Source organism: Amphiura filiformis, unplaced genomic scaffold, assembly GCF_039555335.1.
Source record: "Amphiura filiformis unplaced genomic scaffold, Afil_fr2py scaffold_79, whole genome shotgun sequence".
Taxonomy (NCBI): domain Eukaryota; kingdom Metazoa; phylum Echinodermata; class Ophiuroidea; order Amphilepidida; family Amphiuridae; genus Amphiura; species Amphiura filiformis.
In genome coordinates, this window is record NW_027305543.1 from 336,012 (window position 1) to 348,608 (window position 12,597).

At 38.1% G+C, this 12,597-nt stretch overlaps 1 protein-coding gene across 2 annotated transcripts in view; it reads right to left on the minus strand.

Moving 5' to 3' along the window:
- The window catches only part of LOC140144765 (acetylcholinesterase-like), a 102,128-nt gene that overhangs the window by 41,585 nt on the left and 47,946 nt on the right, over window positions 1-12,597 (minus strand). The gene's annotated exons all lie outside the window — the stretch shown is intronic.

The following is a 12,597-nucleotide window of genomic DNA, read 5'->3' on the forward strand; positions in this document are numbered from 1 at the left end:
TTTGCTGGGATAGGCCTAAATGCAACATAATCTAAACTTTTAAACCCGACAACGGTTTATTCGCGCTCGCGCTGCATTAAAAGTACAGAGAAATTGTTGTGCGTTCAATACGTAGCATAGCATACGGGATGTAGGCTTACGGCTCGTTTAGGGTATCTTGTCGTGTTGCATAATACGGGATATATAGGTCCTAGGCACGTTCATTCAGCGGCGCCACAGGGGGGGCAGGGGGCCGCCCCCCTATTATTTGCAAAAAAGAGGTAGAAGGAAGGAAAAGAGAAAGAGAAGAGGAGGAGAGAGAAAAGGAAGGGAGAGAAAGAGAGGAGGGGAAGAAGAAGAAAAGGAGCCATTGCCATGGTTAGGCGAAGGGGGAATCCCCCACCCCCTTCGGACATCTTGCCCACTGTGGAATGCTGACCGACACGGTTTTTAAGTTGTTGGTTTTTGTATTTTGGGCCGATTTTCCGCACATTTTCCCCCATGAAAGTCACCTGGCCTCTCCTGCCTTTTCTCCCAACCACTTTGGAAAAATCCTGGCTACGCCACTGTCCTGGCGCGGCAACACACGCAACGGTCTGTGTCATGCCAGCTATAGCCTACATGTATTTAATCATTATAAAGTTTACTTTCAGTCTGATATCTGTAACACACAATTTTTACTTTTATCACATTGTTTGAATATGCTACCTCTCTGAAATAGTATCAAAATTATTTAGCAATAATAAGCAATTGGCTTCATATACGGCTAGGGGTAGGCCTATAGCCAGGATTTATGGGGCTGATTTTGAAAAGGTGGACCTGTTTTGGGCCTTTTCCTAAAATTGTGGACTCTTTTGACCGAAAAAGCATAAAAAACCTGTTTTTTTCCCGCTCGCTACGCTCGCAAATTGAACCGTTTTGGCTTTCGATGATTGGGGACCGACCACCCCCGCCTACGCCCCCTGATAACGGCTTTCATTTTAAAATATTTTCCGACTTCCAGACACCCCTATTCATATCATTTATATCGTGCCTAGGCCTATTTATTACGTAATTAATATAAGGCATATCATATACAATGCAACTTTAAAACATACACCGCGTTGCGACTTTAAAACTTTGCATATTATTCATGTTAATTAACCGGGACGCTCAAAGAATTGTACTTAATGCCCGATCGTTTGTATATATAAGGATGACATGAGAAGAAAAATTTGAAAGGAATGGGGTAAACATGGTCAAAAGAAAGAAATTTTATTTCAAGGTGAAATTGGACTGGGAAAGCATGGGAAAAAAGTAAGACTCCCAAATTGAACGTATAGGCCTAATGAGTAGGTCCATGCCCGTTAATGAAATCCATAAAAATATGCGGTTGGAAAATATATAAATAACCAATAAAAGGGTGAAAACGGAGCATCAAATGGCTTCATTTGTACTTTCATTTTGAAATTTTTTCCAAATTATGAGGGGCCACATCCCCCCTCAGACACCCCCCTGCTCGCGCAAGCGCGACGGGCGGCGCTGTCGCGCCCCATGAACAATCATCAACATTTTGCAATTGCACCGCCCCCCCTATCAAAATACCCTGGCGCCGCCCCTGCGTTCATTTCATAACGCGTGTACCAGGAGTAGGCCTATTTTTGTGATTCTAGCATCCTCTTAATGTTTGAATAGGCCTATAGGGTAAATTGGGGGTAAATGGAACGTTGGGGGTAAATGGAACGCTGAGAATAGAATTCCCTCAATCAAGAAAAAAATTGGGCAACAACATAGGCCTACCGAGTGTTCCATTTACCTAAACGCCATACGTTCTGCTTTCGTTTCATACCCCAAGCGTGGGTTTACTCGGTATTTGAGTGGAAGAAAATCTCAAATGTTGTCACTGACCATGAAGTGGTGCTACGGTTCAGTGAACATTACTAATTTAAGGGTATTGATTCCTAAATATTTGAATGTTGTGCTGAAAGTTGTCTTACAATATTGGCGATATGTTTGTTATCTACAATAACATAAATGTTTTAAACAATAAAATAGCAGATTTTAATGATGAAATTATGCAAATTAATATGCTAATTAATTAGTTTGGTGTTCCATTTACCCCACAACAGATCCACTTGAGGTAAATGGAACACGGTTGACTGACTTCAAATATATATAACATGTTAATATTTTTTTTACTAATTGATTTAATTATTATGAAATTATATGCTACAAATAACTAATTCATGGTAGATTAGGCCTCCTATTGATTTTTAAAAAATCTGAAAACCATTTTTTTTGTTATGTACAGAGAGAAAGTGTATTTTTACGTGGTATTTTACCATGTTTATAAAAAAACATGAAAACAAAATTATTTTTGTTAATCTTTTGTTTAGTCACAAAATATATGTTAAATAAAATATTCTGATGTCTTTTCAATGTAAATATAGCTATTAATGTAGGCTCCTTGCAAGTAATGCCCCTTGTTCCAATTACCCATCCCACTGTTCCATTTACCCCAATTTGTTGGGGTAACTGGAACACCATGACCATACATGTATTTGGACCGATACAAGAAACAAAGCCATAAAATGGTAGTTTATCTGTTAAAACAAGTTGTAAAAACATATTATCTACTTATTGAAACAAACAAAAATCATATGGATACCCTCCTGACCACAGAAAGTGATTTATTGCTTAAGCGTTCCATTTACCCCAATTTACCCTATATCCACAAAAACGTTTATTCCCTGAAATTTCAGTTGAATTATGCATGATGAGTAGGCCCATGATGGATCATTATTCCTATACATAGGCCACTGTGCTGTAAGTTTCTTTGACGTTATTTTGCTTAGAAGGCCTAAATGAATCTGCAAGTAAAGTCGCCGAATGAACCCTAAACATAAAATGACTTTGTTTTTATGAATAGGTAAAACAATAAGTGATAAATGAAAGTTGCTATCAAGATGCAAATTATGTTCGACTTATAGGAGCAGTGGCGTAGCCAAGCCCTTTGTTGTACTTTTTAGCCCATTTTGAATTATGACCATTTTTGTCAATGTTTACACCCCCCCTTACAATTGTTCTTGACCCCCCCCCCATTCACTTTTTTTGTTACATAGGCCTATTTCATGAAAGCATGTAGGAATTAGCCTACTGGGGTCTCCATTTCACCTTCTCATAATTCTATCTTGATTTAAAAGTGCGTCTCAAACCCCTTCTTTTTTTTTTTCTTTTTCTTTTTTTTTACTTTAGTTTTTGCTAAACCATGAAATGGTCGTAGTCTTTCTCACTTCCTTACTCAGCAACCTTTTGGTCTAAAATGGACATATTTCCAAATACCAAGAAGGTATGACCCCCTGAGTGGTGTCACATGAAAGAGAAAAAAGTAAAAACTGTTTAAATATACAGGGTAAGTAAAAAAAAAGTGCAATAGAGCAAAGAATCGATATTTATATACGAACCAGACTACCAAGTTTCCCATCATTGAAAGTTTTTATAAATGCCACATTCAATAGTTACCTTCTGTGAAAAAATGAAGTGACTCGCTACTATATAGTACTAGGCCTACCGTTTAATTTTTATGAGTCCTTTTGCTGCGTGCGTTACTTTAATTGTTTTTTCTGTTCAAACAAACTTTCTAACATTAATTTAAGTCTTTCCTATACATCACTCGACTCCAACTCCAGTTTTTAAAAACCCCAATATGTCCAACTTCCTGGATATTTTGTAATTGACTCCACTTCAATTTGCGCGCATTTCATTTCGACATTTGAAAAACCCGCTTACAAATTTATATGTTTTTGATAGAGAATAAACATCTTTAAAGTAAAGGGAAAATGGAAATAACAACAAATAAATCTTCTCCTTAAACAAGACCAAGAACAGTAACACTTTGGGTGCTCCATTTTATTTCAATGCCAATGAGGTTAAGAAAATAAACTCAACCAATAAAGTATCGAAACGATAATAGATGGTCAGATATATCGGGAACTGAAATATATAGCAAAACCTTATTTAATGTATATAAAGCGCAACTTTCTCCTGCGCATTTTGATACCTCTTTTGTTGCTCTATGATATCATTTAGTCGAGTTATGGGCGCCTGAGTGGCTTCAAGTCAGATTTTAAAAGTTGCACTTAGCTCCTATTCAAGCCAAATGCGTTGTACTGTAACCAATAAATGACCATTGCTTTTGTCCGCCAAATTCACAAGGGGTGTGTGTGTGATGGTGGGCACACCAAGTATTGATATGTCAGCAGAAAGAGTTCATGAAATAAGTCAGAGATAAGTAAAGGGTAGCAAGTATTGAAGTTGGAAGTCGAAGGAGTAAAGTTCATGGTTAAGTAAACAGAGCACATCTTTGTCTTGATTTTGTGTGTGTGTGTGTGTACACGACGAACGCATTTGGCTTGAATAGGAGCTGCTAAGTGCAACTTTCAAAATCCGACTTGAAGCCACTCAAGCGCCCATAACTCGACCAAATGATATCGTAGAGCAACGAAAGAGGTATCAAAATGCGCAGGAGAAAGCTGTGCTTTATCTACATTAAATAAGTTTTTGCTATATATTTCATTTTCCGATATATCTGACCATCTATAATCGTTTCGATACTTTATTTTTGAGTTTAGGTGTTGTTCCAAATCTACCTTACACAGAGTGGGCTGACATTTTTAGATGTCTCTTGGACAAACACTAAAATTGGGTATCGCTATAAAATGTGTCATAAAAACAAAGCGGTAAATGATAATGCCTTGATTTTTTCACACAAGATCACTAATGGATATGTTATTTATAAAATGTTTTAAAACCTAAAAAGTTCAACTCGGTTCTTAAATAAGAATGGATTCTTTCTCTATTGCACTTTTTTGACGCATCCTGTATTTCCCCAACCGGGGGTGACACTCATCATAAAACCCGGGTCAATATTCATAATTATGGGCCCTTTTCTTATCTCAAAATGCCAAGAATTTTTTTTAGATTGCCCGCCCTGGTAGACAGTGCTGGCTACGAGTCGAAGCGGTGCTATGGCGGAGTGTGTTTGTGCTCAAATACATACCGTAATTTCAGGCAGCTATAGCGTTTTGTATCAAAAATCGATAAAGAACCAGTCTTTTTAAACAACATCGGCTGAATTTACAAATTTCTTTATGTCACCGGTTTTGGTCACCAATCTGCTGAATATAATACGGTAACTGAATGAATACATGATATAATATGTCACGGGAGAGTGAGGCTATTTTTTAGCCTGCAAAATCGTTTTACTGAGGACGAAGAAAATGCATGTTAAAACGAATGAGAGGCTTGGCTTGGCTTTTATTAGTAGTATAGAAAACCCCATTAAAACCCCAGCACATTTTACACTGTGTGCATCAGTGCTTGCGTGTACGCTTTCCAGTCCCGGGAACTTACGTTATGAATATTTTGGTAATATTTTCTGATATTGGCACGCTAAAACGGGACAAGAATAAATAATAATATTCGAGTGAATGTTCATACGTGTTAGTGGTTTAAACAGCAATAGTTTAAACAGTCTGCAAGAAGAATCGCTGAATGAACTCTAAAATGGCTTTGTTATAAAGAATAGGTAAAAGATAAGGGATAAATGAAAGTTGCTATTCAAATTCAAATTTATTATGTTCGACTCAGGAGCTCAAATTCTCCCCCCCCCCCAATTGTCCCCAGCACTTTTTGTATTATCTTTTCTGATAGGCCTATATTATGGTAGTGACAAAGATGCCACGTTTTCAACTATACATGAAATAACAAGAAACACCCCCCCACAAACATCCACACGCATTATGCTCTTTTTACCGTGTTTGCTATTATAGTTATTTATATAAGAGTTATCAACGATAATGTCAAATTGGTTCATTATTTTGTGACATTCACTTTTTGTTACATATTAGCATGTAGGAATTCTCCTTTAGGGCCTATGGGCCTATTTCTCCCTGGGGTCTCCCTTGCACCTCCTCATCAAAATATATAAGGTCACCTTAATTTAATAGTTCGTCTCAAAACCCTTCCCAAAGTGAAAGCGGAATGCGCGTACGGTTTTTAGGGCTGTTTTTTTTGGTTTTTTTACTTTATTTTTTACTTTAGTGTTCTTTAATCTGTGGGATGAGCTTATTTTTTTAAATTAATTTAGGTATAATTAAATTCATAATTTTTTCTACTATACTCGAAAATTGCCCCAAAAATGTGATACAGTACCGTTTTCGATCCTTCAGAGAACCTTTAAAGGTTCTCCAAATTAAAGAACCTTTTTGAAAGGTTCAAGAGAGAGGGTTCTCCTGAGAGGACAAAAAAGGTTCTATTTCACATTTATTTCTTAGAGTGTATACTCCTCCTCAGAAGAACTAAGTGATTCCGTTAACTTGATCGTGTTTAACCAGTGGCGTAGGGTGGGTGGGTAACTCGCCCGTGGGTGTGTTCCGGTGGGCGGGGTGGTGGTCGGGGTTTCATTCAGGTCTCTGCAGTGGTTAATTTAATAGATTAACTTACGGCCAACCAAAAAGTTTTTTAGCAATCAATACTGTATATCTTGGTGTAAAAATTCAATAAATTCTTTAACATGTTCAATTATTTCTTTCATCATGTTGATCATTGTTGTTTAAGGGGGTATAATACCCTGATTTTCATCAGTACCCCTCTTCTTTTTTTCTTGCAAATTTATGAAGTACATAAATATGTTCATCACCTCATGTCCTGAACTTTATCCTAGTAACTCAGATGTGTGTTTCATAACAAACCATAATTTATTCTATTCAACATGTTCAAGTAGAGTACATGAGTAGAATACATTAAATCCTTTGTTATACTCTCTATAGAAAATTTATTCAGCGCGGCGGTGCATGCAAAATAACACTGAATACATTAAATAAACTCTTACCCAATGGATGCATAGTCAATTTAATTACTATATGTACCTTCTATAATGTGTTGTTAGGAAAAGAGATTTAAAAAGAGGTCATCATAGGTCAGGTTATAGGTCACTTGGTTCAGGTCAAATTTAAGCATCCATTTTGAATACATGTGAGAGTCTGTGATATCCCAATGAGGCATCAATTTTGATATTCTGTCTTTTACTGGATATTGAAAAGTGCAAGGTGGATATACTAAAATACCTTGGGATGTAAATGGTAAGTACAATTTAGAATAGTTACCAAAATCACAAAACTGAAGCTTACGGAAAACGACCTAAATATGGTGGTATAGGTGACAAGAAATACAATTTTTCAACATTGCTGTAGTGTGGTTGTGGTAACCTGTTACCTATGGCTTAATTAAGTTTCAGTGAAATAATGTCGCAAGTTAAAAATACAAAATATAGCTCAACATTGTAAATAGAAGCATTTTAACCAGTTCGTTTTTTGATAGGTGTTCATGAAGTCATAAAAGAAATCAGGAACCACTTAGGCCCTATTCCCATTCCAAAACTTTAACGAAATCCGTTGATAGTAAGCTGTCCAAAATGAAGTGAATTTAAATCATCAGTGATGTTCCACCTTTTGGCTTCTTCCTTTAAAAGCATGTAAGCTACGTTGATACCGATGCCACCAATAAAACGAGAAAATTTGCCCCGTCATTTTGCATACCACTACTTTCTTCACAAAATGCAACAAAAAAAATGCAAAAAAACCAAAAACCAATGGGTGTAGTACCCCCTTAATCTGTTATATATAGGCCTACAGCTCTGTGATATGGCCACATAAAATTAAACATTCGTTTCATGTCCATAACTTTTTGGAAAGGGAGCAGAAAGGGTGTTGTGTGTGTGGGGTGAGTATGTGTGTGCTAAATTGTGCAAAATACAGCATTTTTCACGTAAAATTGACATTGCGAGCAGTTTTCAGCATCTGCTAGGAAAATGATGAGACCCTTTTGTATTTAATATTATGAGGAGTTTTAGAGTTCCACAAAAAACAGCACTTGCGGGATTCATGCTGATTAATAAACTGGTTTATTAGCATTAACATTTTACTATTTTAGTATATTAAAACTGAAAATTGAAGAAAAAATATGGACTGATCCCAGAAAGTGATGAGGCGGGGGGAGGGGCATGAAGCTATTTTTTTTTATTTGGCCCATGCTCCTGTAGTCTTGTTTATCACAACCACAGATATTAGAACATTGTGCGTTCAGATATTTCTGGTTCAACTGTGAGGAGGTAGCGTAAAATGGTATCAGTCTATAATAGTAATGTTACTTGCTTACTAACTTGTTAACGTTACTTACTGACTCTACCTTTTGGTCTGAACTTGACATATTTTGAAATACCACAAGGGTATGACCCCAAGTGTGTCAAATGAAAAAGAAGAAAGTAAAGAATAATAATTACAATAGAAATATTTTCCCGCCCGGGGTGACACTCATCATAAGACCCGGGTCAATATCCACACGGGTCCTATTCATATCTCAAAATGCGAAAAGGTATGACCCCCCCGAGTGGTGTCAAATGAAAGTGATAAATGTAAGGAATATAATAAAACAATTTCCCAACCGGGGTGAAATTCTTCATAAGACCTGGGTCAATATTCATATTTTGGTTCCTCTTCATATCTCAAAATGCCAAGAAGGTATTACCCCCCCGAGTGGTGTCTTGTCTTGTCTTGCTTACCCAGCAAACACAAAACGTTTTCGACATCATTCGCAAAATATTATAAAAGGTTGTCAGAAAACGTTTAAATGTCGGGTTATATAAAGTGTACATCAATGGTATAAAACGTTTTCTTAACATTAAATAACATTTGTTGGTAATATACTGCACAGCAAACACAAATGTTTTACAGAAAACATTTAAATGTCGGGTTATATAAAGGGTATAAAAACGTTTTAATAACATTCCAAAAATATTTTTGAAAACTTGGTACAAACCATTATAAACAGAATGTTATTTTGGGGTTGAAAAAATATTTTGCAAAAATGTTTGCCCAAAATATTTACAATAACGTTTTTAAAATGTTTTCACGACCTTTATATAACCCGACATTTAAATGTTATTAAAACGTTTTGTAAAAAACATTTTAAGAACATTTCTGTGTTTGCTGGGTGCAAATATTTTAACATAATGTTATTTAAGTGTTGACAAAATATTTTGCCAAAAATGTTTGCAAAAATAATTTACAATGACATTTCGAAAACATTTTAAAAATATTGTTGTAGTGTGTTTTCATACAAAACGTTTTACACGATTTCATGACCTTTATCTGACCCGACCTTTTAATGTTATTAAATAGGTTTTACCTACACCAAAACCCAAAATATAACTTATTTAAAACGTTTTAAAAACGTTTTTGTGTTTGCTGGGTAAGTCGGCAGGTTCAGTCTTGCTGTACTTTCGCCAACTTTGATGCTGCTCAAGCTGATATTGATACTACCTAAATTACTTTTGGACTCTATTTTTGAAGATATCAAGTGTGGCTGCTGAAGTGGTGTCCCCCTGGAGCTTGTTCCAGTCTGTCACAGTGTGAGGAAGGAAGGAGTTCAAATAGATGTCCTTTGTTCCTTGCATCTTGAGGATTTTATGTTGGTGACTACCCTGGTTCTGGTTTCCGTTGACATGGTGATCATGTCGTCCCTGTCGATTGCGACCAAGTCGTTCATGATTTTGTACATCATGGTCAGTCTGTTTGTTCTGCGTCGGTCTTCTAAGGTCTCCCACTCAAGTTTCTCCAGCATTTTTGTTACACTGCTGCGCTGCTCGTAGTCTTTCAAACAGAATCTGGCTGCTTTCCGCTGGATTCTCTCCAGAAGTATCTTATCTCCTAGATCCTCTTCTGTATGGATCCCATACACAGGAAGCATATTCTAATACGGGTCTAACCATCACAGCGCTGTATAGGCTGCTACTTTAGTTTCCTGTGATGCAAACCAGATGTTTCTCTTAAGGAAGCCCAGGATCCTGCTTGCTTTTGAGGCTGACATCTTGATGTGCCCCTTCCACTGAAGACGATTGTCGATTTGAACTCCTAAATATGGATGGCTAGTCACTTCATTGAGTTCTTCTCCACAGAATGTGTAGTTCATCTGTGGTCTTTCTTTCTTGAGGGTGATCTGCATAACAGAGCACTTGCTGGGATTGAATTTCATGCCCCATTTGTCTTGCCACTCCTGAAGTTTTGTCAGGTCGTCCTGCAAGACTGTCAGCTCCTCAGGTGAACTGATAGATGTATAAAGCACACAATCATCTGCAAACAACCTTGCTGTACTTGTGAGGTTTGCAGGAAGGTCATTGATGAAAAGTAAGAACCACAATGGTCCAGTGACTGTGCCTTGTGGAACCCCTGAAGTCACATTTTTCGGCTCTGAAGGTGTCCCTTCACAGACCACTCTCTGTGTACGTCTAGTAAGGAAGTTTGTTACCCATTTGTGAATGTCACCCCTGATGCCAGACTCAAGTTTCTTGAGGAGGCGTTGATGTGGCACTTTGTCGAACGCTTTGGCGAAGTCTAAGATGGCCATATGCGTGACTTCACCTCTTTCGATGCTCTTGGTCAGGTCATTTAATGTCAGGATAAGTTGAATTTCCGTCGAGTGCTTTGCACGGAACCCATGCTGCTTGTCAACAAGAATACTGTTCTGTTCCAAGTGTCCCATTACATGAGAATGGATGATGTGCTCCATCACCTCCTTGCACGGAACGCTGGTCAATGAGACAGGCCTGTAGTTTTCAGGCCTTGATTTTTCACCCTTTTTGTAGATTGCACTGACGTTGGCTTCACCCCATTGATGTGGAATCTCCCCTTTATCAAGGGTCTCTTGCAAAAATTTGGTGAATATCGGTGTAAATTCCGTCGCCGCCATCTTGAGTAGCCATGTTGGAATGCCGTCAGGCCCAGATACCTTATTTGGATTAAGGTTCTGAAGTTGCTTGAGTACCCCTTCTTCTCGTATGATCAGCTTCTTGATGGGAGGAATGGTGCTACTGGCAAGATTTGGTATAGTAGAATCCTCCTTAGTGAAAACACTGCTGAATTGGTCGCTGAGCGCCTCAGCCTTCTCTTTGTTCGTGCTAAGGATTTTGTTGTTCACTTTGAGATCTGGTACTCCTCCATCCTGGCGAAGCTTCTTGATAAATGACCAGAATTCTTTGGTATTGTCCTTAAGAGAGCTTTCAATGTAATCTTTAACATGTTCCCTCCTGGCATAATTGAGACTGCGTCTAAGATCTTTCGAGCAAAGTTTGTACTTCTCCCAGTCGGTTGATTTTCCAGAACACTTTGCCTTGTTGTAGGCCCTTTGTTTCTTTCTACACAACCTTCTGTGCTCCCTCGTGAACCAAGGCAGACTATGCCTGTTAGAGACCATTTTTGATGGAACATGTTTGTCCATGACAGATTTGATTTGATTCTCAATGGCATCCCATTCTCTTGGAAAGTTGACCCATGCAGTCAGTTTCTCGTAAGTTTCTTGGAAATGAGTCAGGTCCTCTTTAATTTGGTCTTCGTCAGCTTTGTTTTTCTGCGGGTGGATTTCTTCTTCCTTTTCCCAGCTAAATCCAATTCAAGTAATACCACGCTGTGATCACTCATACCAGGTACTACATCAACGGTTACAATAATTCCTTTGTTGTTTGTCCAAACCACGTCAAGTATGTTATCTCCCCTAATTGGTTTGTGAACCACCTGGTCCAGCCCATTTTCAAAGACTGTGTCAAGGAGTTCTTCAGCTACCGGTTCCTCCTTTGAAGCATAACTGTCTGGATTAATGGTCTGATTTATCCAGTTAACATTTGGTTGATTTGCATCGCCACTCAGAATAAGGTCAAACTCTTTATGTTTGGAACTGATGGTTGCAAGTAAATTTTGGAGACCTTTAACTGCGTCCATGTCGTTTTGGTGGGGCTTGTAGTAGGTGCCCAACAGTAGGTTTCTCCTTCCTTTACTTCCACTTGGCTCCACAAATATTCACATGCAGAGTCAAACTCGGTTCTATGCGTGACTATAAGGTCCCTTTTACAAGCAAAAAGAACACCCCATGCCTGTCACCTTTTCTGTCTTTCCTGTAGGCAATGTAATTGCTTTGGAGAAACTCAGAGTTCTGTATGTCTGGAGAGAGCCACGTCTCTGTACCCTGTATGATGTCAGGGTTATATTCCTGGATTAATGCTTCCACTTCAGCCACTTTATTCATGATGCTTTGGAAGTTTATCACGAGGATTTTCAGCGAGTTGAGGTGATTTCAATTACTAGTCTGATGTCTGTTCTTCCCTTCCTTTTGAATGAAGTCATCTTCATCGGCGCAACTTGTGTCCCCTAAATCGAAGAACAAGTCTCAAAAATCAAGGACTTCACATTCGGGGCATTTCCAATCGAATGTCTGCCCAAGGAGGTACGTGTCAAATGAAAGAGGACAAAGTAAAGAATGGGCCCTATATAAAATCCCCATAATGCCTGGGTAAATATACATATTTTATGTCCATTTTTGTATCTCGAGTGGTGTCAAATAAAAGAGAAATAAAAATAAAGAATGTACCGGTACCCCGCCCCCTCCCGGTATTAAAATTACTTTATAAATTTCACACGGTGACACTCCTCATAAAACTCTGTTCAAAATGCCTATTTTGGGTCTATATTTCAGAATCCCAAGAAGGTTTGACCCCCGGGGGACAGTGGTATAATCTATTCTTCCCTGGTA